The following is a 26444-nucleotide window of genomic DNA, read 5'->3' as shown; positions in this document are numbered from 1 at the left end:
TTCCAAGCGCTGTATGTTTTTTTTTTTCTCTCATGGGCACATCGCTCGGTAAACTACTCTCTTCTTCGTTTGATTTTTTTCTTTCTGCTGTTTATTTATACTGAGCCGTGGTGCAGGCTCTGCTAGCCTGCGAGTGAGCCCGCATTCAACAATCTGGCAGTAATGATTGTGTTAGAGTGCCCTAAGATCAGCTATGAAGTTTATTATGCAGGGTAGCCCCCATTATTCAATTCCAGTTTTAGTTGTACGTTAATCGTCAGTGTGTCATGAGATATCAGAGGCGCGGCGGTCGTGGTCTCTCTCGAAACGCTCCAAACGACCTATCGAAACATGGAAACTCTAGAAAAATATACTGCCTTTGTTTTCTTACAGGTGCACAACGACTTCCAAACAAAAAGCGCTTGCTTGAACCATACTTTTCATATGCGCCCCGATGGTCGATTGCGAGTACGCTGTTGCCATCTTGGCCCCTGAGGGATGGTACCCCGGTCGACGCCGTCGGCTGCACCGGCTATACTGGAGCACTGAGACCAGTACGGTCCCAGCGCACATACAGCGCTTCTCCCAGTGCATCGCGGATGCCAGCGACACACCTAACGTCAAAAACCTAATCCCAGCGTTTTTCTCCCATCGTACCAATGCAACCAGTGTCTTGCCGTTACTTCTCCAGTGAATATCGCAGACCTCCAGCGTGCCCAGCAGATCCAGTGCAAAACCAGCGCAAAATCTTACTTGTTTCACACTGGAAGACGCTGGTCTGTGCAATAGGATAGCTTCACAAATATTATAATTGACACACAGGCACCACAATAATTGATAAATTTTGGAACGTTAGTACGCCTGAAGAAAGCAGGTCATTAAGAAAGTTTAGAAGCTTAAAACAAACAGCGGATAAACTCCGCCCCCCCCCCCCCCCCACACACACTTCGATGAGAGAGATGGTGAAGCCCTGAAATTTTGCTCTACTCCTATGCTACTATCGGCCGCCGCCACCTTCAACGTTTATTGTTTTTTAGCGGCAAAAGAATATTTGTTGGCTAGTGTAGCTTATGGGAGGGGGGGGGGGGGGGCTATCATGAGATAATGCTCCAACTTATACCTGAACAACTTGTATTTTTCACTGCCAGTCTCATCCTGACGTTTCGAGAAACACTAGGCGTGATTCTCCGACGAATTGCTTTGCGTCATCTGTTTCTTGCCACGTAAGCGAAGTCGTAGTTAAACAGAACTGGCGAAGGGCGTGGGGAATCGATGGGCTTCCCTGTTCAACAGGTGTTCTTGCTGTTTCTTCTGCTGCCTTCGCTCGTACCGAGTGGCGTTGGTGACCCCCGCTGCGACCGTGGCTCAGCGACACATCGCGGTGTGGAGATGACGACTTCCTTTCTCGACTGTACACATTTATTTACACTTGTTTACAAACCATTTACAATAACGTCGTCAGATGCGACGTCAAACATAGAGGGCTAACTGCAACTGGGTGCACGAACGGAGGTCAGAGGCCAGTAGAATCAGGCCTTGGCCTCCTGCTATACTTTAGGCCGGAGCCCCTTGAGAAGACCTCCGTCAGCCTAGCCTCCCTCCTCGAACAACCCCTCTGCCCTCGGCCCTCGTCTGAGCCCAACTCTCTCCGAGCCAAACTGTCTCAACGCTCCTTCCTTGGCGCTCAAATTCCAATCTAGTCTGTTGACCAATCAACGACTAGTCACTCTGTGGCCAATAACGTGCAGTCTTTTGAAATGGGTTGGCCAATCATTGTGCCACATATACCCCTCTCCTACGCATGTCAAATAAAACACACACAAAGCACGCACTAAGCGGCGAGTGGTTGCGCACACAAATGCATACATCTGCAACTTTTCCCTCTCCAAAATCCTCCCACGCAAGAGGCGCCAAGCAGTCGCAAAGACAAACGGCGTCGACGGTTACACTTCCGAAAATACATAAAAACACAGACGCGCAAACCTCAGGCCCAAACATTCCGATCCCTGCTCTTGGTCGGTTGCGCGCGGGTGGCGGATTCAAAGGGACACACAGGCGTCTTCCCGGGAAGACATGTCAACAGCGCGTTCTCCCAGGTCCGTGTTACGCCTCGTTTTGGGATTTATGGCCTCCGCGCCCTCTCCACTCGAACCGGGAAACACCGCAGTTAGCGCCGAACCCACAACCACGCGCTTACGCTGCGCCTTCTACTTGCACTGCTCTGCCTCCCTCGCGGGACGGACAGGGCCGGCAGCGTCGCCCGCTGCCATGTGTTCTGGGCTCACTTCCGAGAAGCGATCGCCCGCGCGACCGTCATAAATCTGCCCGCGTCAAGCTGCCCCTTGACCTTGGTCGCCCCTTCGGAATCTCGCTTCTGTGCGAAGCCTGCAAACACAACTGTCGTCCATTGCTTAATGTTTCACCCACTAAAGCGGGGTTTGTTATGTTCATAAAGGTTATGATACGAATTTGCAATCTGGCGGACTCTGCCAATCCTGAGGCAACCGAAGTACTCCACCTCATATTAGGTGTTATGCAGCAGTTGCTTGGCGGCCTCATACGTGATGAATGCTCTTCGTCATCTTTGGGATTCCTGTATACATATGGTTGGCAATCACCTCACAACGTCTCGCTCCGCTTCTAAAGTTATTTAGCCCCACCTCCATGTCAGTGCTGTCATGAGTTGTGGGCAGCGTTGCAACTGCGACATACACGAGGTTTTGCCATTCTACGTAAAGGAGTCTCATATGAGTGCAGCAGTTCTTTCTCTGCTGACTATGTTTTTGCTTGAGATGACGCTTCCAACGATAGACGTAAACTTTAAGCTGCTTGAAAGCTTAGTTTCGCAAATTGTAGCTTAATTTCTGTCACACATATGCAAACAGTTTGAATAGGCTAATGTGTTTCTGCGACATACACATACTCTATGTTCGATAGATAGAATATATTGAGAGAATATAATGATAGAAGCTTCACCCTACTTATATCCATCATTACAATTCAAGAAAAACTATGCTCAAGAAAATTGAAATAAATATACAGCTGAAATAAAACGTTTTGAAAGAAATGTACAAACACATTTTTCCTGCATTATACACAATGTTTCGGAGCGTCCCATGATAACGTTAGACTCATAATATTTACAAAAGAGTTATTGTTGAGAACCCGCATAGAGTGGGTAAGTATCATTTTGTACTTTGAGAAGTTAATATTGCCAGGGGGCGCTCGGAGTGAGACTTTGAAGTGAATCGGCTCCGCCCTCGCAGGATGTATCTTAAAACTGTGACCGTTGATTTTCACCTGTACCGGCTCTCTTAAGCTAGCCCCAGTTACCAACCCCGTGACAAACCTGGTGGAGGTGCTGGGTTACCAACACTGTGAACATATAAACCAGCAAATGAAGCATCATTTTGTAGAGGTAGTAAACGCTATTCATTCAGCCCTCGTTTCAGTGGACGGTGGTGACTGCTCTAAATGGGTAATTGAATAACATCCAGCAGGTGTGATAGATGGTACAGCTCCAATTACTTCCTGCTAGCTTTGGGAGCGCTCCCATTAGTGATAATTTTAGCCAACGCTTGAAGTCATTTTTCAATCTGGAGCGAAGCTAGTTAATGTGCCCAAGGTAGCAATTGCTCTTTTCCAGTACACGTTTCGATTTAGCCACAACGATATATAAAGTATGAGAGGTGAAAGAGAGAGCGAAATTTTTATGCACACACTTTATTGTGTTTTTGACGCAGCCACCATTGCCTATAACATGTCGTTTAGTCGTACGAATTAAACTCCTAAATAGTGCAGTAGACAGCTGCGCAGATAATGAAAAGTCACTGCTTTATGCTTCCAACATATCATGTGGGCCTGGTTTCTGATGCTGCAGTAAAGAATAATCTTCATTAAAAAACACAATTCTACATTTCTAGCAGCAGCGCTTGTGTGACAGGACATTGGTAGGGCCCAGGTTAGTTGAACCTCGTGCAGATCCTTGGTCTTGCGCATTACCGCTCACACCCGTTTGGCGACCACGTTAATCAAGCTACTCATAAGTGAGCTTCTGGTTCAAGCCTAAACCAATTTGCATTCTGCTGAAGGATCACTGCCTTGTCGTGGCGGAGGGGCTTGCGAAACTCGATGAAGTCGTGAGCTCTGCTGTGTAGGGCCACCCAAGATAGACAGGTCACGGCAGAGAATTCTGACAAAATGTGATTCACTGGAGAAGGTAATGGCAACCCACTCCAGTATTTCCTGCCAAGAAAACCCTATGGCCAGTCACAATACCATTAATGATATGGCGCCGGAAGATGAGCCCCCCAGGTTGGAAGGCGTCCCACATGTTACTGGGGATGAACAAAGGGCGATTCCTAGTAGCTCCAGGACGAATGAAGCGGCTGGGCTAAAGCCAAAAGGACGCTCAGTTGTGGATGTGTCGGGAAGCGACCGGAAAGTCCGATGTTGCAAGGGGATGTATCACATAGCAACATGGAATGTAAGATCTATGACGCAAGGTAAACTGGATATTGTCAAGCGAGAAATGGACAGATTGAACATTGATATCTTGGGTATCAGCGAGCTCAAGTGGACCGGAATGGGAGAATTTAACTCCGGCGACCATTATGTCTTTTATTGTGGGCACGAATCCAAGAGAAGGAATGGGGTCGCTCTCATAGTAAACAGAAGAATGGGCAAAGCAGTGCTAGGGTACAACCCCAAAAACGACCGAATGATTTCACTTCGGATCCAAGGTCACCCTTTCAACATAACAGTTATCCAAGTCTATGCACCGACCACTACTGCTGAAGAAGCTGACGTTGAGGGATTTTATGCGGACCTACAATGCCTTTTAGACCGCACCCCATCATCAGACGTCGTTTTTCTCATAGGAGATTGGAATGCCAAGGTAGGGAGTCAAGAAATATCCGGAATTACAGGCAAGTTCGGTCTTGGTGAGCCAAATGAAGCTGGGCAGAGGCTAGTAGAGTTTTGTCAAGAAAACAACCTGACCATAGCGAATACTCATTTTCAACAGCACAAGAGGCGCCTGTACACATGGACTTCACCGGACGGTCTGTACAGGAATCAGATCGATTATATTATTTGCCGGCAGAGATGGAGAAGCGCTATACAAGCAGTAAAAACAAGGCCTGGGGCCGATTGTGGCACCGATCATCAGCTTCTTGTTGCCAAGATTAAGCTTCGATTGAGGAAAACGCAGAAAACTAGAAGGCCTTTCAGGTATAATCTGGATCAAGTTCCATTAGAATATGCTGTGGAAGTGAGGAATCGATTTCAAGAATTAGATCTAGAAGACAAAGAGCCCGAAGAGATGTGGTCTGATGTTCATGATATAATACAAGAAGTTGCTACTAAGGTAGTTCCAAAGCAAGAGAAATGCAAGAAAGCAAACTGGTTATCTGAAGAGGCTTTGCAAATAGCTGAGGAAAGGAGGATGGCAAAAGTTATGGGGGAAAGAGAAAGATACAAGGTTCTCAATGCGGATTTTCAGAAAATAGCAAGGAGAGATAAGAATGCCTTCCTGAACATACAGTGCCAAGCAGTTGAGGACAACAGCCAATTAAGGAACACAAGAGCTCGGTATAAGACAATCAAAGATATCAAAGGAAGCTTCTGTGCTAAGATGGGCGTGATAAAGAACAAACGAGGCAAGGACCTCACTGAAGCCGCAGAGATAAAGAAGAGGTGGCAGGAATACACAGAAGAACTGTACAAGAAGGACTTGAATGTGCAAACCCAACATAAGACGGTTGTGATAATTGATCTTGAGCCGGGCATCCTGAAGAGTGAAGTTGAATGGGCCTTAGCCAGCCTTGCTAAGAACAAAGCTAGCGGAATTGATAGCATTCCAGCTGAGTTGCTTCAAAACCTCAACCATGACGCTGTTAACATTCTGCATGCATTATGTCAGAAGATTTGGACAACCCTGCAGTGGCCACAGGATTGGAGGAGGTCAGTTTACATCCCCATTCCAAAGAAAGGCAGTGCCAAGGATTGTTCCAACTACCGCACGATCGCGCTTATTTCGCATGCTAGCAAGGTGATGTTGAAAATCCTCCAAGGTAGGCTGCAGCAGTATGTGGATCGGGAGCTTCCGGACGTGCAAGCTGGGTTTCGCAAGGGCAGAGGAACTAGAGACCAAGTTGCCAACCTTCGCTGGATCATGGAAAAAGCAAGAGAGTTCCAGAAACCCATCTACTTCTGCTTTCTTGATTATGCGAAAGCGTTTGACTGCGTAGATCACAGCAGATTGTGGCAAGCTCTCCAAGAGATGGAAGCTCCAATTCACCTCATCTGTCTCCTCAGGAACCTGTATGAAGGGCAAGAGGCCACAGTCAGAACTGGGCATGGTCTTACTGATTGGTTTCCGATTGAGAAAGGAGTGAGGCAAGGCTGCATACTGTCGCCCTGCCTATTTAACCTATATGCAGAGTGCATCATGAGGAAGGCCGGTCTGGACGAGTCTTCAGCTGGAGTGAAGATTGCTGGAAAACGTATCAACAACCTTAGATATGCGGATGATACCACTTTAATTGCAGAAAGTGAAGCGGAACTCAAGAGACTTCTGATGCGCGTACAAGAAGAGAGTGAGAAGTTTGGGCTTAAACTGCACATTAAAAAGACAAAGATCAGGGCGTCTTGCCCTATCAAGTCCTGGAGCATCAAGGGACAAGAAGTGGAAGCAGTGACAGATTTTCTCTTCTTGGGCTCCAAGATTACCTCGGAAGGAGACTGCAGCCATGAAATTAGGAGACGCCTGCTTCTGGGAAAGAGAGCAATGGTTAGCCTTGACCGCCTAGTAAAGAGCAGAGACATTAGTCTGCCAACCAAGATCCGTATATCTCGTGCTATGGTCTTTCCAGTTGTGATGTATGGATGCGAGAGTTGGACTGTGAAAAAGGCTGACCGCCGAAGAATTGATGCGTTTGAATTGTGGTGCTGGCGAAGACTCTTGAGAGTTCCTTGGACTGCCAGAAGATCAAATCAGTCGATATTGTCAACCATAAACGCTGACTGCTCATTGGAGAGTCAAATTCTAAAGTTAAAGCTCAGCTACTTTGGTCATCTGATGAGAAGAGAGGAGTCGCTGGAGAAAGATTTGATGTTGGGAAAGGTTGAGGGTTGCCGGAGAAGGGGTAGGCAGCGAACGCGATGGTTAGATGGCATCCTCGAGGCACTGCAGATGAAGTTATGTGATGTTAGGAAGATAGTGAGAGACCGGAAAGCGTGGCGTGACATGGTCAATAGGGTCACGAAGAGTCGGAGACGACTGAACGACTGAACTGAGCTGAAGGATTCAATTACGCTTCCAAGCCCAGCGTTTATAATAAATGTAGTACTTAAAGTATCAAAGTAAACTAAGCTATGAAAAAACACAGCTATGATAATTTGTCCTAATTTTTAACTTAATATCCCTTTGAGCACATTTGGGTTCTCGTTTTATTCCTCCGATCTCTGTGATTTGATTGCTTTACGACTCATCCCAATTTTCGCTTATGCCGGCGCTGAAGACATCATGTTGAAAAGAAGCTATTGCATTGATGCATTTATTATTTGGCCTGGGCGATAAATATAACCATTAGAATGTGCCCATCTTAGATATAAGTCACAATGTTTCCAACAAATTGCAAGTGCTACAAGCCACTGCAGGCATTCCGTAATCTTTATTGCTTTAGAGGCAAGTTTTCCAGGTTCATCACATAAAATCATCACACGGAAAAGTCTAAAAATTAAGCAGCCAGAAAACTTTTCTTACCTTATAGCCATCTATGTGGTCACCATTTGTTTGCGCAGCGGAACAGCTAGTGCCTGTTTCAGCTCCAAACACTTTCACGACTTGCAGGCACAAAAAAAGTTTTACTAAGACAGTCATTTTGTTGCTTTCAGACAGATTTCGGAGGAGGTTCTGCACATAATTCCCGATATTGCGCTATATACCCCACTCGCAGCCCGTACACATGTTTCAACCAGTCAAATCGCTATTGTTTCGCGTTTTTGACATAGCGGTGTAGAATTAAATTAGGCAGCTATCGAACAATGTGCTTTGCTATAACATATTAATTTTCAGGCGAACCACACAAATGTTTCCAGCGTATTATATATATATATATATATATATATATATATATATATATATATATATATATATATATATTAGATAAAGAAGGTTAGTCATCCTTTGTGCAACACTGCAATAATGCTGCTGACTCTAACCACGTGTAAGAAAGTGAACAAGATGACAGTAAAGAACACATGATCATGCTTTCAGAGAATTCCTGACGAGCATTTAATAAAAACTTCGATGCGAAAATAAGGAAAATATTAAAAATAGGATAAAATCAACTAACCCTACAAATTGTATTTTCATGTTGCAGGTCGTTCGATTATCATTTTAGACATAGAGGGAATGCACGGGCATTAAAAAACGGGCAATTCTCTCTTTGTTTGGTTCGCAGAGGCAATGCATTAAAATAGAGAGCATGCCATGTTTCAAATGTGCTGCAGTTTGCGCCGTCAGAAGGCGTATGTTTTTGTGCTGTTTGATGGGCATGAGCCCACAAATCATGATTGAGTGATGATATTGCTGCACTCACACCCCTCTCCCAACTTTTTAAACTGGTCTCCACGTTCTTTTACGGGCATTTCGCGCAAGCAGGTTTTCAAGCACTTCTTTGCATGCATTAATTGAGCCTTGGAGGCAGGGCAGGCTCTCGGTGAAAATATTCATTTTGGTCAGCAAAACTTTATTTAATACCGAAGAGCCTGTACGACTGTTCCAGCTGCCATAAACATCTCTGCAATCCACAAAAAACAAATAATCACGGTTTAATCTCAGAATGTACATATTGACCAGTATCAACTTTTCCGCGCGTTCAATGTTCTGTCGTTATTCGGGATTCGAGCACGGAAACATTATTTTCCAGTGCGGTCGCTCTATAGTAACTGAGGAAAGAGGTCATGCGTCATGGCACCATTTTTAATATTCACGAATTATGGGCATTGTAATATGCCGTAATAAACACAGCATTGGGAATCGAATAAGCTTTCAACGGGTAGGAATTGTCTGCTGTCAAAGTTCTCAACGAATTTTTCTTCATGCAGTCGAAAATGCAGTAGAAAACACAATCAGTGTTCATTTTGAAAACAAAAAAGTATGAGGCATGTTTCGCATATTTTAGTTACTGTTTTGAGCCTATTGGCCGATTTCTGCTGAACTGCCGCTGTATAGAAAAATATGTCTTCTGAAGTTTGCACAGCATTCTCAACAAATTGTTTACGTGAAATGATTTGGGTGTGTCTGCAAATATACAGAAAACAAATCTGGAAGCCTGCCTAGGAACGTCTATTGATACCGCCGCGAACCATTTAAAGCTTTACTTCTGTTTCTGCTCATTCATGTGAGGCATTACTGTATCACTTTCTTTGTAGAGCAAGATGCGACGAAACGTTTCAACAATGGTCGCAACGAAGCACGACTGTTTCGACATCGATCTAGATGTTTTCAGGTTTTCTTGGCCAGTTATCCAGATGAATCTTCGCCCACTTAAATTGAGCGCTGCCAAATTCTGAAGACATTCTCAGATCGGTAATCGTCGAGTAGTCTTGCTTCTATAGTCGCCGCCGATTCATTGAGCTCTTTTATTGGCGCAACTCACTCGATAAACTGGTATAGGCCGTGTTGAGGTTGGAGCCATGGCAGAAAGCTGGTCTAGTTGGTGTGTCATCATTAATAAAAAGACAAGCGCATTTACCACGGACACAGACATAAAAGACAGGACGTCCTGTCTTCTGTTTTGTCTGTGTCCGTGTTAATGACAGCTAATAACCGTTAATGCGGTAAAATTCAAACTCATGACTTTCAGCCGAAAAATATCTAATTCAACTTTCACCTATTCGCTAAATAATCAACGAGTCTCTGCGGCGTCTTCATACATATATCTTGTCATGCATTTCACCGCTAATCTGTCCTGGTCGACACACACATAAATAAAATCACAGCAAAGGCTTCACGCACTCTCGGATGTCTAAAACGCAATCTTCACGCTACGCCTTCTGCCACTTGAAAACTTGCTTATCAGACATTTGTTCACCCACAACTTGAATTCTCTCCGCCCGTCCGGTCGCCTCATCAAGCATACTTAATACATCGTCTTGAATGTGTATGAAACCACGCTGCACGGTTCATCGCTCGCAAATATACCCATCATTCCAGTTTGACTAAGATCAAGTTATCCCTACCTATTCCATCTTTAGAGTCACCACGAACAATCGCACTTCTCTGTTTATTTCATAAAATGGTATACAATTCTCGCGGAAACACGTTGCCTTTGTCACAGCCCTGCCTTACATCTCATTGCCTTCACTATCACAATAGCTTCATACGCAGTTTCGGTCATACCAAATCATTTAACTTGTCTGCTTTCCCAAGCGCCAGAAGCCTCCGGAATAACCTTCCTGACGACGGTACTAATATCAGTGACACTGCAGCGTTAAGAGAAATAATAAATGGCATAATTGCTTAATATCTATACAATTTTAGAAACAATAACTTTTTGACATTGTATTTATTTATCTATTTAAAATACCCTCAAGGCTCTGCGGGCATTATTGAGGGGAGGGGCAAGCACAGATAACAAAAAATGAATACAATCATGGGTTACCACCTTACACAAATTCTTCACTGCACTGAGTTATTACAAATTTGAACAATTAATGGAGAAAGAAAACGAGAAAAAAGAAAAACCAACAAAAACAAACTACAAATCAGCGACACAGAGTTCATGTGGCAATACTAACCGAAGGGCACACATTTCATGAGCAAGAAAAGCAATCACTCAACTTTTTCTAATTAAAATGCTCGAGATCGTCAGTGAGTGCAGCATCTGCTGGCAAGTGATTCCACTCGGATGTTATATCTGAAATGAAAGAATTTTGCCGAGCGGTTGTGTTACAAGGGGAAAATTCACATTATTACCCTCATGTTAGCTTCAATTGGTGCCTGTGTTTTGTCCTATGTAACCTTGTTTTAATTTTTGCATAATTGTTTATTTCCGTTTAGTCTTTTGTGTTGAATACTTTCTGGTAACAATTGTCTAACGTTTTATTTTATTTGTTGTATTTGTTCTTACATTTCGTTACTTCATTTGTATGTCCCACTCACAATTCTCCTATGCACAAGGAGCCTGTGAGTTATTTGAATAAATAAATAAATGCACTAGTCTTTTTTTTTTAATGAGCCTGAAGCACTTGCAATCGGCGGCTGGTTCGGTGGGCTGTAGGCAGGTCTCCCGAGGTGACACGAACAGGGCTCTTGTCTAGGCTTGTCGGAGGTGTGCGAAACCGGAAGTCCAGCACCTCCACCAGAGCCACGTAGTGGTGACCAAGCCCGGCAGGCACAAATAAAGAGGCTGGTGTTGCACTAGAAAAAAACTCTCTGTTTGGGCTGACTTGCGCCCCTAATAGAACTAAGCGAATAGGCGGCGCCGCGAACAGTAAACGCGCTCGTCGATCGTCGAACTAAGAATGCGGTTATGCGTTAGCGCTTGTTTAAAGGCTGCAAAGAAAGATCGTGATAAACCCGCAAACAGTGACTAACACGAACTAGAAGAATGCAAAAATATACGCGAGCGGCCGGAATCTTCGGGAAACATCGCACAGCATCTTGCGCGGCAAAGAAACTCAAAAAGGTGCGTTTCGCGGCAAAGAGAACGATGAAACAAAGAACTAAGAATTGATACTCGTGCGAGAATAAGAGTGATAAAGCCCCATCCAGGCTGGTGTCGAAAAAGAACAAATACAGATTAGAATGTTTTGCGACATTATTGCACCTTTAAAAAGACATCTACCAGACGATTATAAAATAGCAGAAATGTAAACAAAACAGTAGATTTTAAAACAAATAGTGAGCGCAATAAGGTTTGAGACGCACAACATGGGTGACCTATGGGCGCTCCCGGCGCCTTAAGGATGTGCTTGGACCGCCGGGGATGACCTCGTAGTCGAGCTGTGCGATGCATCGAGGTATTCTGTATGGTCCGAAGTAGCGCTGCTAGAGCTTTTTACTCAGTCCGCGGCGGCGTATCGGCGTCGAAACCCATCCTCATTTGGTAAGTAGCCCCAGTCAGTGCCGCGGCAAGTGCGATCCCACCTCGTGAACTGGCGGGACAGGGCCTTTTGAGCCCCAACCGACGGGCACCCGAGGAGGAAGGTCTCCCAAGCCTCTTAAGTGGGTATGGGATGGGGAGGAAAGTGAGGACTACATCGGAATGTGTAAAACATGTGAGATAAAGAGCAACGACTCTCTTCACAGTGCGGGCATTCGGCTATCACATCTGGGTCGTGATGAGCAGCCTACGTCGGACACCAGACGGTGCTCGTCGGTGGCGGTCGTAGGATATATGTTGGTTGGCTTTCGACCACCACTTCGCCGGCGGTGAGTATCGTTGGTGCTGTTTTCTACTATCTTCAATAATTTCTCGGAACCGCAGCAGCAGTCGGCCTAGCTCGTCATCGGATGAATGGAGAATAGGGGCACGCTAGTAGAATACGTGCGCGGGCAGCATTTGCCGTTTCGTTCCTTTACGGTCCCTGATGGTCAGGCGCACACACGATTCGCCTAGGCTGGGTTCCACGTCACGGGCCGCATTTTAAAGCAAGCGGTGAGCCAGTTTGCTCGCCTCATCGCATATAGCTCCTGGTTATCTTGGTGTCATGTTTCACTAGACAGTTCTGTATGTCTTCTTTGTGTCGCCGCGCCGTTTTATTTTCCGTTTTGGGTAAGCAGCAACGAAACTCGGCCATCATGAAGCTGCAGCAATTTGTCTCAAAACATGCCAGTCTGACTGCGATATGTAGTCTGGATGTTTACTTTTCTTTGGGAGAAATTTCCACAACTACATGAGGGATGATACAAGCGCATGAGCCGCGCCGAGCTTAAAGCAGTAGCTCATGAATGTGCGAATGATGGATCCATGAAGGTGGCTGGGGCGCATATGTATCGTGCATTACATGGCCACAGAACATTGTCTCATAGAATTCGTTCTCTTCCCAATGTTAACACGAGCTTCTGGAATTGAGAACTGGCATAATTTTTCTCAACTTTTCTTTAACATTTTTTTTTTATTCGGCTTATACGTTTTAACGCCCGAAAGCAACTCAGGCTTTTAACACCATAGTGGAGGACCCGGGTGTGTGAAGAAGTCATCTGTTAATATTACGTTTAAGCGGTGTTTATTATACTTGACCACGCATTTCTTACTGGTCAGCGCAGCATGGTTTTTGTTTTATTATTGCAATTTTTTTTCATTCCTTGAAAAACGCCTACAGATCACACTTGCACAAAAATGAACTTTACATCAAATTTATGCTATCTGCAGTAATGTTTCGGAATCCTTCATGATGTTCGTCTACCTCCACCCATTGGTTCACGTTCATCCACATCCCAAGATTGGGGATGCCCGGAAGTACCTAAGCCTTCTTGCTGATATCGAAATACATCTGAACCAAGAAAGAGTGGGGAAGGTGTAACCTCAACCTTAGAAAAGGTTGTGATGTGTCTCTAGCCTACAATTTGATATGTTCATTGATTTTCGTTCATGCCTCCTGGAGAACAATAATGGCCTACGGAGCCATTGACATTTCGCTTAAATACCATGCCATGATAGATTTTCTACTTTTCATCTGTCACGACTGAAGTCACAGGGAGCCGTGAAGGTACACGTAGCAGAGGACCCGAGAATAAGGTCGGCTTGTAGTTCCGATCACAGAGTCACAGAGTCCAGCACCAGCGCGCCGCTCGTGCCAACCACCGCTTCGTCGTCGTCGGCACCAAACACGGCTTTCGCGCGGCGCTAGGCACGTGGCATTATTCCCCCCCCCCGTGAAAAAAAACATCGTCCCGATGACAAGGTGAGAGGAGAAAAAAAATTAGGCGCGAGATAAACTGTACAATAAAACAAGGTTTCACTTGCAGGAAACGCTCAGTCACGCGAAAAGTACGCCTTTAAGCAGACCACATGCACAATTTCAGGCCGCTGGCGTCGAACACTGAAGGTCACAGTTCCATCTGGAATGACTTCGTAATTAACGCTGTTTAAGCGACGGAGGACTTTATAGGGTTCGAAATAGCGGTGGAGTAGTTTCTCGCTCAAGCCTTTGTGGCGCACGGGGGTCCACACCCACACTTGGTCCCCTGGTTCGTAGTGGACTTCCCTGTGCCGAATGTTATAGTGTCGAGCGTCGGTGGCATGCTGCTCCTTGATGTGCAAGCGGGTCAGCTGACGGGCTTGCTCGGCCTGTTCTGCGAAATGGGCGGCGTCGGGTTCGACCGCTTCTTCCCCGCACGGGAGCATCGCGTCCAACATCGTGCGGGCCTCTCTGCCATATACGAGACGGAAAGGCGTAAACTTCGTGGTTTCCTGCGGCGCCATATTGTAGGCGAAGGTGACATACGGCAGGATCTCGTCCTACATTTTATGCTCAACGTCGATGTACATTGAGATCATGTCCGCCAAAGTTTTGTTTAGTCGTTCCGTTAATCCATTTGTCTGAGGGTGATACGCTGTTGTGCGATGCTCGGTATGGCTGAGAGTTAAGGCGTCCAGCAGTAGCCGAGCTGTAAACGCCTTTCCTCGGTCAGTAATGATGGTCGACGGTGCACCGTGTCTGAGCACAATGTCGTTCATAAAGAATCGAGCAACTTCGCTGGCAGTACCTCGGGCAAGGGCCTTCGTTTCAGCGTAGCGGGTTAAGTAGTCTGTGGCGACTACGATCCACTTGTGTCCGTTCGAGGATAAAGAAAATGGGTCTAAAAGGTCCATGCCCACTTGCTCGAAGGGTGTGAGGGGTGGTTAAATAGATTGTAACATACCGGATGGCTTGAGCGTGGGTTTTTTTCGCCGCTGGCATTGTCGACAAGTCTGTACGTAACGTCTAACGCTCGGAGAAAGATGTGGCCAGTAATAGTTCTACCGTACTCGGTTTAGGGTGCGTGTGAAGCCAAGATGCCCTGAAGTTAGTTCGTCGTGGCAGGCCAGGAGGATTTCGTGCCCTAGATCAGCCGGTATGACTAGCAGGTATGTTTTCGCACTCGACGTAGAATTCTTCTTATAAAGCACCCCATTGCGGAGGCAATACGACGACAACCCCCGAGCAAGATACCGGGGTATTGTAGGATGCCCACCTTCAAGATGGTCAATAATCAGTCGCATCTCGTCGTCGGCACGCTGTTTGGAGGCGAGATGGGACGTAGTGACTGCTCCGAGGAAGCTATCATCGTCGGTGGCATCTGACGGAGGGCCGACGGGCGCGCAGGACAGGCTATCAGCATCGGTGTGCTTCCGGCCAGATTTATAAATAACATTGAAATCGAACTCCTGCAGGCGCAATACCCAACGTTCTAAGCGGCCACAAGGATCCTTTAAGTTTTTCAGCCAACACATTGAGTGATGGTCAGTGATGACACGAAACGGATGGCCATAAAGGTACGGGCGGAACTTGGCAGCGGCCCACACTACCGCCAAACATTCTTTTTCAGTGGTGGAATAGTTACACTCAGCACGGGAAAGTGCACGGCTGGCGTAGGCAATTACTTTCTCGACCCCGTCTTGGTGCTGAACTAGAACGGCACCAAGGCCGACGTTGCTCGCATCCGTGTGTAACTCTGTGTCGGCATAATCGTCGAAATGTGCCAGGATCGGGGGTGACTGGAGCCGGCGTCGTAACTCGTCGAAAGCCATCTGCTGCTCGGCGCCCCAGGAAAAGATGCGTCATCTCGAGTCAGGAGAGTCAGAGGGCTGGCCATCTGTGCAAAGTTTTTGATAAAGCGAAGATAATAGGAGCACAGCCCCCAAAACCGTCGGACTGCTTTTTTGTGGGCGGGGATGGGAAAGGCAGCAACGGCAGCAAGTTTCTCAGGGTCAGCTCGGATGTCATCAGCACTCACGATGTGCCCAAGAAACTTCAATTCGGTGAACCCGAAGTGGCACTTTTGAGGCTTGAGAGAAAGGTTGGCAGACCGGACAGCTTCGAGAACAGCTCTCAGGCGGCGCAGGCGTTCCATGAACGTCGCTGAAAAAATTATCACGTCGTCGAGATAAACAAGGCATGTCTGCCACTTAAGACCTGCGAGCACAGTGTTCATCATCGGCTGGAAGGTGGCAGGAGCACAGCAGAGCCCGAATGGGAGGACGCGGAATTCATAGAGCCCATCTGGTGTTACGAAGGTAGTTTTTTCACGGTCCCTCTCATCAACTTCAATTTGCCAATAACCACTCCTGAGGTCAATGGAGGGGAAGTACTTGGCTCGGCAAAGTCGGTCGAGAGAGTCGTCAATCCCTGGCAGCGGACAGACGTCCTTCTTTGTCATACTGTTAAGTTTCCGATAGTCAACGCAGAAACGAAGTGTTCCGTCTTTCTTTTTAACGAGGACTACAGGCGACGACCATGGGCTGCTTTATGGTTGAATGACGCCATCGGCGAGCATCTCCTTGACTTGCTGTTGGATAGCGTCTCTCTCCCGAGGAGACACACGATAGGGCTGCTGATGGATGGGTCGAGTGCCTTCATGCGTGATAATCCGGTGTTTAATGACCGACGTTTGCTGCAGTTTAGATGAAGACGTGAAGCACACACGAAACTCCAGCAATAGATCTTGGAGTTGCCTCTTTTCAACGGAGGAAAGGCTAGAATTGATGTCGACAGCGTGTACGGCATCATCTGGTTCAGTGCTAGGCGTAGCTTCCTCTGAAGCAAAACATTCGGCGACTTCGTGCAGATGGTCGACGTAAGCAATGACAATGCCACGGAACAGATGTCGATGTTCATTGGAGAAATTGGTGACAACCACCTCCGTCTCTCTTCCACGAAGGAAACAAAGACCTCTTGCCACAGAAACTCCCAAGGCGAGTGAGAGGGAGACATTAGACTCAACAACCCGGAGGCCGTGATGTGGCTCGTCACAAGTAACTCTGGCGAGGATGCTGGCGCGTGGTGGTACTGTGAGGCTACCATCGGCAATTCGCAGCGTCGAGTGGGACCCGCGGTACTCTTGCTTTTCAGTGGTCAGTTTGGCAGAAAACGTCACCAAGCGGTTCGGTAGATCTATAGTGGCACCTTGCTCACGAAGGAAGTCGATGCCAAGAATAACATCACGAGAGCATTCGCGTAGAACAAGAAAAGTCGCAATAAATGTGCAGCCTCGCACCGTAACCCGGGCTGTACACATACCCAGTGGTACAACCACATGTCCGCCTGCCGTCCGTATGTCTGGTCCGTTCCATGGCGTCATCGCCTTTTTCAGTGTCCTTGTAAGCCGCCCGCTAAGTTAGAATAATCGGCTCCCGTATCAATTAAAGCGCTGACCTCCTTCGTGTCGACGATGACAGGGATGTCCAGGGAGACCCGGCCAAGACCAGGGCCTGTCGACGTCGGTTCGGAGTGAAGTGAGCGGTGTGGCGGCGGAAGCTGGACGGCGGCTGGGTGGTCGGCGTCGGGACAATTCAATGTCAACGGCAGACCGGAGTGAAGCAAGCGGTGCGGCGACGGAAGCTGGGCGGCAGTTGTGTTTTCTGCGTCGGGACAATTTAAGTGACACGGCGGTGATAACTGGTCGGCGATGCGGACGACGTCGGGGCGATCTGGTATGTGCGGCGAAAACTGGACAGGAATTCGGTGTTCGACGTCGGGGCGAATCGAGCGGTGCGGTGGTGGAAGCTTTCCGGCGAATCGGTGTGCGGCGGCCTCGCCCCCAAAGGTCGCCGGAGCTAGTTTTCCCGATTAGGGCTCGAGGAACCATGGTGTCCAGCGGTATACGGTGGCCCAGAGGGTGAAGAGCGACGAGGCGAAGGCGAGCGCGACTCGCAACGAGGAGAATGTGGCAGACTACGCTGGAGAGTGACGTACTCGGCGATGTCCTGAGGCCGCTGACCAGGCCATGGACGAGGGCTGTCGGGGGAAAATCCTCTAAGGCCCATCTGACGATAAGGGCACTGCCGGTAGAGGTGACCTGCCTCGCTACAGTGGTAGCAGAGAGGGCGGTTATCTGGAGCGCGCCAGAGATCAGTCTTCCGGGGCGCCTGGCGCCGATCTACCCAAAGGGGCAGTGGTTCCGCAGCGTGCACAGTGACCTGAGGTGGCGTGTAAGGCGAAGGGGTAGGTAGCAGGGCTGGGCGGCGTGGGACATCAGCATAAGTCATCCGCTGGGTGGGGCCCGGGGGTGGTGGAGGAACGACTGTGCTTGTCGGTAGCGTGAGTGCGTTCTGGACCTCCTCACGGATGATGCTGGCCAGGGAAGCCGCGCCAGGAGTAAATGATCCATGAAGTTGCTGGAGCTCCTCGCGAACCACGGTGCGAATGAGGTCGCGAAGGGAGCTCATATCTGCCCCGGGATTGTAGTCGGTTCTGTCAGACGGCGGTAGTGTGGAGATGGAATTCAGCGGCCGAGCGTACTGGCTGCATCACTGTTGTAGCAGTTTCTCCATGATCCCAGCTTCAGCCAGAAACGCCGCGACGGTGGTGGGCAGGTTCCGCACGAGGTCGGAAAACAGCTGGTCTTTGACGCCGTGCATCAGGTGCCGCACCTTCTTCTCCTCACTCAAGGACGAGTCGGCGCGATGGCAAAGGCGCATGACGTCTTCAACGTACATTGCGACCCCTTCGTTCTGACGCTGAACTCGAAAGGTCAGGGCATGCTCGACATTCTCTCGGCGGTCACTGTTGGCGTACGTACCGAGGAGCTGGCTTTGGAAGGCCGGCCACGTAGAGAATGTGGCCTCGCGGTTCTCGAACCATGTCCGAGCAGCGTCTTCAAGGCTGAAGTAGACGTTCCGCATTTTCCCAGCGTCGTCCCAGCCGTTAAACGTCGCGACCCTTTCGTAGTGAGCTAGCTAGTCCTCGGCGTCTTCAAACTGCTTACCGTGAAATAGTTTAGGGGTACGTGGGGTCTGAAGGATGAGACAGGACGAAGGGGTGAAAGGGACAGTCATGGTACGGGCGGGCGGTGTCGTTGCCACAGCTAGAGTCTCTTCGTCAATAGGGAAGGCCTCGGGGGGCAAGCCTCGGAGCCGTCGGCTGGTACGATGGACCGGAGTGGTCGCGAGAGGCAGCCCCGTTGGGTTGTCCGCAGGAGAAAGGATCATCGATGGCACATCCACCAGTGTCACGACTGAAGTCACAGGGAGCCGTGAAGGTACACGTAGCCGAGGACCCGAGAATAAGGTCGGCTTGTAGTTCCGATCACAGTCACAGAGTCCAGCACCAGCGCGCCGCTCGTGCCAACCACCGCTTCGTCGTCGTCGGCACCAAACACGGCTGTCGCGCGGCGCTAGGCACGTGGCGCATCATGGCGGCTAAGCCATATACTATGCACCATCCAGGGTACTCCATAAACGACATTTCTATATGCATCATGCGATATCATATCCAGCTTGCCATTATCTCACTTCTACTATATCTTTATCTATCGTGCCCTCATTCCAGCATCTGTTAAAATTCCACTACCATAATAAAGTAAGATGATCGCTGCTGCTACCACCATTCAGAAGATTTGTGATAGGGCTCCTGAAAATGAAAGCCTGTGTATTTTGATACTGTCAACTACCGAAGTTCCCCTTGGTACTTTCTTTTATTGATTTCTAAGGTTGTCCTGAATCTATCAGCAATTACCTAAGCAAATCCCTTATCCATAAAGATATCTAGTGAACTTCTTGTAGAAAATCTCAGTAGTAAGGTGTTTTCATGTGCGTTTTGACAATAGCAGTCATTTGGGCTCAATGGCGATAGACACAGTCACCAAACCAGGCATTCAATAACACAGAGGCTTACAATACAGAACAATACACGAGAGAGTCACATAAACAAAGGCCAAATTGTGCACCGGGCATAGTTGCAGTCCGACGCCTAGAGAGTCACGATGTGGCCGCTATACAAGACGAGCGCCGCTCTCTCACAGGTCCGTGGGCTTGCCAGCAGCGGGTGATCCCCGGGAGTCCAGCCGAAGCACTAGCGAACATGCCGCAATCACTGACTGCCTGACTATACAAGCAGCGCGACCTCAATAAATAGGGCGCACCGCGTCTGTCTGTTAACACGCGCCAAGGCTAGAGCGCACACACACTTCGCTTCACTGGTTACAGCGCTCTCTTTTCCTGCCGTCGAGCTGCGCATCATAATTGGCTAGGCCCCGTAGAATTTTCTGGAGACGTGTGGCAATATTCGGACTAATGAATCACCATCATTGCCGGGTGACGAGAAAGAGGGTGACGCCGACGCCTACAAAGTTACGCGCTCTCTCGCGCCGGGAAAGAGGTTTTTTAGAACTTTGCGGATGTTTCGATGCGGCGACGCGCGGGCCTCTCGTCGCGCCGGCTTAGTAAAATTGTACGCCGATTTTATGACATATGGAAACCGAAACGAGTGAACGTCTCCAACAGTTTCTCCCAAATTCTTTCCGACACAAGCTTCATAAGGGGGAATACCTCAACCCACATGCAATAGTGACCCGCTATTAAAAGGATATATTGGTTTCCGCGCGGACCGACGGAGGAGTCCCATGATATCGCACGCTACCACTTGCCATGGGTAGTTTCTAGCTACCGGTTTCATCATGCCAGCGGGCTTCCCCGCCCGAGGCGCTGGGCTACCTGGCAAACAGGACATGTACGGGCGTAAACCAGCACATTCTTTCTCATACCTGGCCAGGTCACGACACTGCATAACTTGTAAGTCTTACTGCCGCTGCCGTGGCCTGCCAGCGCTGAGTCATGAAAGTACCAGAGGATTCATTTCCACAACTTTCTCGGGACCACGACTCAAAAAAGGGATTTAATCCCCTCTTCCTCGTCAAGTTGGGGGATATAGAGGAGCAGTAAACATCATCCCCTGCAGTTACGCGTCGTACTCGCTGCAAGCATTCCCGGTGCAAGCTGCACTACTCGCAAGCTCTGTCAGAACCTGCTGGCATAGACCGTCTGCTTTTTGGGCCTCAATCAGCTCCTCTCTACTGACCGCTACTCCCCAAGACAGATTTTTCTCTGCCTCGCTCCTTGGCTGGCGAGCAGTTGCCGCCCCCAGCTGCTGCGCATTCTCTTTCTCGCAGCACAGCGCGGCACCTCTGTCCGCCTCCTGGTTGTCTTTAACTACGCTGGGCGCGACACTCGCGTCCGCCCTCTCCTCTCCTCCAATAGCGGCGACGCCGCTTTCAGCAGTGCTTGACTGCGCCTCTGATGCGCTTCCGCAGCCTTCCACGGTGCGCGCGAGAAAGCGTCGGCCACTATATGTGCTACCCCGGCAGTACTCGATGCATTGCGCGTAACGTTGCAACGTCAGCGCCCATCTCTCTGGTCTACTTGCGGGATTGTTCAGCCTCATTAACCACGAAAGTGCCTGGTGATCTATCTGCACGGTGAAGCCCGCTCCATCTAGGAACATATCGAACATTGACAATGCGAACATTATCGCCGGGCATTCCTTTTCGGTCACGGAGTAATTCCGCTCCGCCGGTGTGAGCATGCGGTTAGCGAACGCAACAGGGTGCAGCTTGCCCTCGTGTTACTGCAACAAAACAGCTCTAACACCAGCATCGCTATCACCTGTCTGCAAGACAAACTGCTTGTTCATGTCAGGGAGGCGCAAATTAGCGGTATTCTCTATCGCCCGAACCAAGGCAACAGACGCATCGTTCCGTTCCCTGCCCCAGACCAACTTCGAGCCTTCACGCAACAGCACGTTCAACGGCATTGCGAGCTCCGAACTACGAGGGATTAATTGCCTGTAGAAAGCAACCATTCTCAAAAACCTCTGCAAGCTTTGCACTTCCATCGGGCAGGGGGAGTTGAGACTTGGCTGCAGTTTGTCATCGTTCGATCTCAAAGTGCCATCATCAACCACAAAGTCCAAGAGGTTCACTCACTTTGATGACAACTGCACTTTCTTTCGATTGGTCGTTAGACACGCACGTCGCAATCTTTCAAGAACAAAATTCCGGTGAATGATGTGCACTTCGAATGACTATAAGAATATCACGACGTCGTCAAGGTACGCCATCGGGTAGTTGAACCTTGCGTCGCCCAACACGATGTCCATCAATCGCATAAACGTGCTCGGGGCATTAGGACAAACGAAACTGTAGTCGGGTAAATTTGAAGAGCCCGCGCTGGCTGGTGTATGCGATTTTTTTAATGGCACCTTCCGCCACCTCAATCTGCAGGTACTTTCTAACGCGTACATCACAGCCTCGATGGACTGGAAAGGGTAAGCAACCGTAGGCGTCAGTTAGCTGTGTTTTCGATAATTAACACCCTGCCTGACCGAACCATCTTTCTTCGCGCTAGAACCACTAGGGACGCCTGAGGACTTTGTGAGGGTCTCAACGCGCCGTTATCAACCTTCTCGTCAAGGGCGCTGTCGAACATTGTCTCTTATGCGCGCTTAACAGCCGCGGGTTACATCTGAAAGGGCGCGCATCACTAGTTTCAATCTCGTGCGGAAGCACGTCGTTTCGGCCTGGTTTCTCTGTGAAGCAATCCGAAAACGGAAGTAACGTTTCCGCAAGCCTTCGGCGCTGACTACCGTGTCCTGAGAAAGACGCGATAATTTCTCCTAATGGGCTACCTTTCAGCATCGCGGGGGAGCCGTCTGCCCCAAAAGTGTGAACGCTCGACCGCTGGGCGATGCATTCCTGCCTGGGTGCGCTAACAAAGAAAATGTGGGGGAAGGGGAGACGGAGGGGAGCGATAGCCGTTCTCCCCCATATTGAGCACAATGCCTTCGTTTCAAAGAAAATCCCTTCCCAGAACGACTGGTATGGCTAAACCTGGCAGGTAGACGAAGCGATGCCTCCGCTTTCTGCCGTCAAAGCGCACCACAAGACGCACTGGTCCCTCCGCTTTTACCGTCCCGGCTTCTAAGCTCAAAGAGGTTTCGGCTCGCGGATATTACATCTACGGCAGGCCTCGAACACGTCATCACCGATCAGTGACAGAGTTGAGCCCCTGTCAACGAGTGCAGATTAGATTTGATCAGCTAACCGCACTAGCATGAAATGGCTTGAGCTCGACAACACTCCTTGCGCTCTACAGGTGAGGGGACCAAAATCCTCTGCTCCACGGTGCGGTCGTACGGTGACGCGGCGTGGGAGTACACTTTCCATTTTCCGCCGTGGCTACCACAGAATTCTTCCGGCGACGGCTGAAGTCTGGTGCTATCAATTATCTCCGCCAGCGGTCCGCGTTTTCCTGCATACACCTAGCTTAACAGTCGGGTGCCCCGTGACCCGGCTGGTTGCAATTCCAGCAACGCCGATCGTTTACCTGTAGTGCGGTCGGGGGATTCAGTGTTACACGAAGTGGTTGGGGACATCTTTCCCCTCTCTTCGCGCCTACGCGGACGCCGCTAATAAGCCTAGCTCGACGCCGCTGCTCGAACGCGTAGGGGTCAAGTGCGCGAGGAATAAGCGGAGCCTTCCGCTGGCCTTTCCTGCCCTGAAGGTATTAAGTCTGCGCCGCTGGCGCGCGGCGCGTAGTCTTGGTAAATCCGCCTGCACTATACTTCCTGTACTATGCTAGGGCCTCGAGGTTCGCAAAACCACCTCCCCGCAAATAAGGCTTGAAGCGCGGATGATACTCCCTGATCGCGCGCGCGACCTGATCGATATCGGTTGCCACGGAATCTACCTTCTTGTAGAGCTCCTGCATTGCGCGTAGATACTCGAGGAGGCTCCCCTCTGTGTACTGTGTGGGCAACGCGAGCGCCTCAAGCATCCGACGCTAATCGGGCGGTAAGAACTCCGCGCAGAAGCGATCTGTGAAATCTGCCATTGTCGGACTGCCGTTGTCAGGTCGGAAGAGCAGCCAGGAAGCGAGCAGCAAGCGGACAGCAAGCGGGCAGTAGGAGAGCGAAGAGGGAGCGAGACGCCCGCGCGCCTGCTCTTATGAGGTGCGAGCGTGGACCGATCATGAACCGGTTTCCCCTCGGCGGCGCTAGCCATCGAACCGAGGTGACGGGCTAACACAGACAACAAAGCGGTCATATGCTGCATAAGAGCGGCTGCATCGGGAACCTGTGCGGGCTCGACCGCGGCCCTTGCCTCACTCCCGGATGCACCGGCATCCGAAGGCGTGACCCTATCTGCCACGTCTTTCCTCGGCGGCATGCCTCCCTCAAACTGTGGCTACCAGAAAGAAGCAAAACTTCTCGCGCGCAAATGCTAGTCCGCGTCAGCAGGTGTCACCCGTTAATAATTAAGGGGGTATTATTAACGATGCGCCCTTAACGGTGCGCACACTCCCAGACACCCTTAGAGTGAGTGGGGGTAGCTGCTCCGGTCGCAAAGGAGATGCCCTCGAATTGCGTGGCAAGCTCAGCCGGAATTCAGCTACCTTGTAGTGACAGAAGGGGGTGGTCGTTTGGTGCCCAGCGGTCGCCGGTTCAAACCAGAGTAAGGATCGGAGTCAGAAGTAACAAACAAAACACAATTTATGTACAGCAAGAGACGATACAGAGGAATACACAAGATCACTTGAAATACAACAGACGAGAGGTTCACAGAATAACAAACGCTAAGCATGCAACTACAGAATGAATCAATAACACAGGCTTTACAACAGATCAAACACGAGAGAGACATAAACAAACACCAAATTGTTCACCGGGCACTGTTGCAGTCCGACGCCTCAAGAGTCACGATGTGGCCGCCATACGAGACGAGCGCCGCTCCCTTGCAGGTCCGTGGGCTTGCCAGCAGCGGGTGATCCCCGGGAGTCCAGCCGAAGCACAGGCGAATACGTCGCAAAACACTGACGAACTGACTGACTGACTCATCAAGCGGCGCGGTCTCTTTAAATAGGGCGCGCCGCGTCTGTTTGTTAGCACAAGTCAAAGCTAGCGCACACACACACATAGCTTCGCTGGTTATAGCTCCCTCTTCTCCTCCCGTTGAGCCGCGCGTCGTCATTGACCAGGTCCCATAGAAAGTTCTCGAAAGGCCTGGCACATTCCAGGCCGATGAACCACCGTCCTCCCCGGGCAATGGGAAAGAGGGTGACGGCAACGCGTACAAAGCTACGCGCTCTCCCGCGCGGGGAAGGGGGCTTTTCTCTACATGCTTTCCACGCGACGCCGCGCGGGCCTCGCGCCGTGCCGGCTTGATGAAAATGGGCGCCGATTTCGTGACAGCAGGCCAGTCGCAAATACTAATCGCAGTGACAACCCTCAGGTCTTTCTACAAGATATGCAAAAAATAAACCTTCAAACCCAAACCGGTCTACACTAAAACACACACACATAACCTAAAACAAAATTTAAACGCTGTACAAACACCACAATACTACATTCCGCGTCATCTACACACCCTATAACCCTAAATTATAAATGGCGGTGCGCCTATCACAAAAAGGACGCTTGCCGTGAGCCTTGCCGTGCGCTCTCTCGAAGCAGAGAAATTCTCCTCATGGGTGCCATTTTGTGGGCGATTCCTCTACCCGAGGGAGACGCAAGAAACACAAGCAGCGGGCCGTGAAGCAAGTATCTTTCCCTCAGGGGCAAATATGCTCGTCAGGAAAATCGGGGGGTCAGGAGGTTGTGCCGTTGTCAGGTCGGTAGAGCAGCCAGGAAGCGGGCAGCAAGAGCGCGTAGAGGGAGCGAGACGCCCGCGCGCCTTGTTTTATGGGGTGCGAGCGTGGACTGATCATGAGCCGGTTTCCCGTCAGCGGCGCTAGCCACCGAACCGAGGTGACTTGCTAGCATAAACTTTGCGGTCATGTGCTGCATAAGAGCGGCTGCATCGGGAATCTGTGCGGGCTCTGCCACGTCCCTTGCCTCACTCCCGGATGCACTGGCATCCGGGAGTAGGGCAAGGGATGATTTTAAGGGGTCCGAGCGGGGACCGATCAAGGACCGGTTTCCGTCGGCGGGAGCGGAGAGGACCAGTGGGAGATGCAAAAAGAGTGCCGGGAAGTAGCGCGCCCTTAAAATGTGGCTGACGCGCTGCGCTGCCTCGTGCTTGGAGCAGGGCACCACAACGCTAAAGCTGGCATAAACTGATCACCTCAATCTATGCCTGATTTCACCTTCTTGCGTGGCGCGCGAGCTCAATAATTTGGATAAAAATTTTACAGTGTACTATAAATTGTCCTGGCCTGTTTCGGTTATTTCAAGAAAATGGCGAAAAAATGTGCTTTTGTTGCGAGCTTTTGTCGGACTGAAACTTTTAAGCTCCGTAATTAAGCATAGGCTGGTTTTCGATTACACGAACATCCTCAGCTTTTATACGTGGCATGGCTTGAATGGTAAAGAGCGCGTCCCAAGCACAAACATTGCCTCCAAATATGTTGCCGTTACAAAATATTTAATGCACCATCGAACTGCGGACCATGATAGGGCGATACTAAGGACATGAACGAGTAGATTGCCGCAGAGGTATGGATAAACAAAGGTCAAGCTACTACCGCCGACGCACT

The 26444-nt window shown here is 49.4% G+C and overlaps 1 long non-coding RNA gene across 1 annotated transcript in view; it reads right to left on the bottom strand.

Annotated features, from left to right (window-relative positions):
• Window positions 1–7880, bottom strand: part of LOC146186696 (uncharacterized) — a 30098-nt gene extending 22218 nt beyond the window's left edge. Inside the window, exon 1 of the long non-coding RNA XR_014707874.1 lies at window positions 7748–7880. This is a non-coding gene — a long non-coding RNA (uncharacterized LOC146186696). The remainder of the gene's footprint in view (window positions 1–7747) is intronic.
• Window positions 7881–26444: the final 18564 nt, after the last annotated feature.

Source organism: Amblyomma maculatum, chromosome 6, assembly GCF_055883805.1.
Source record: "Amblyomma maculatum isolate TAMU_Amacu chromosome 6, ASM5588380v1, whole genome shotgun sequence".
In the NCBI taxonomy this organism is placed as follows: domain Eukaryota; kingdom Metazoa; phylum Arthropoda; class Arachnida; order Ixodida; family Ixodidae; genus Amblyomma; species Amblyomma maculatum.
Note: the sequence above shows the minus strand (reverse complement) of the source record. Positions and strands in the feature narration are given on the sequence as shown.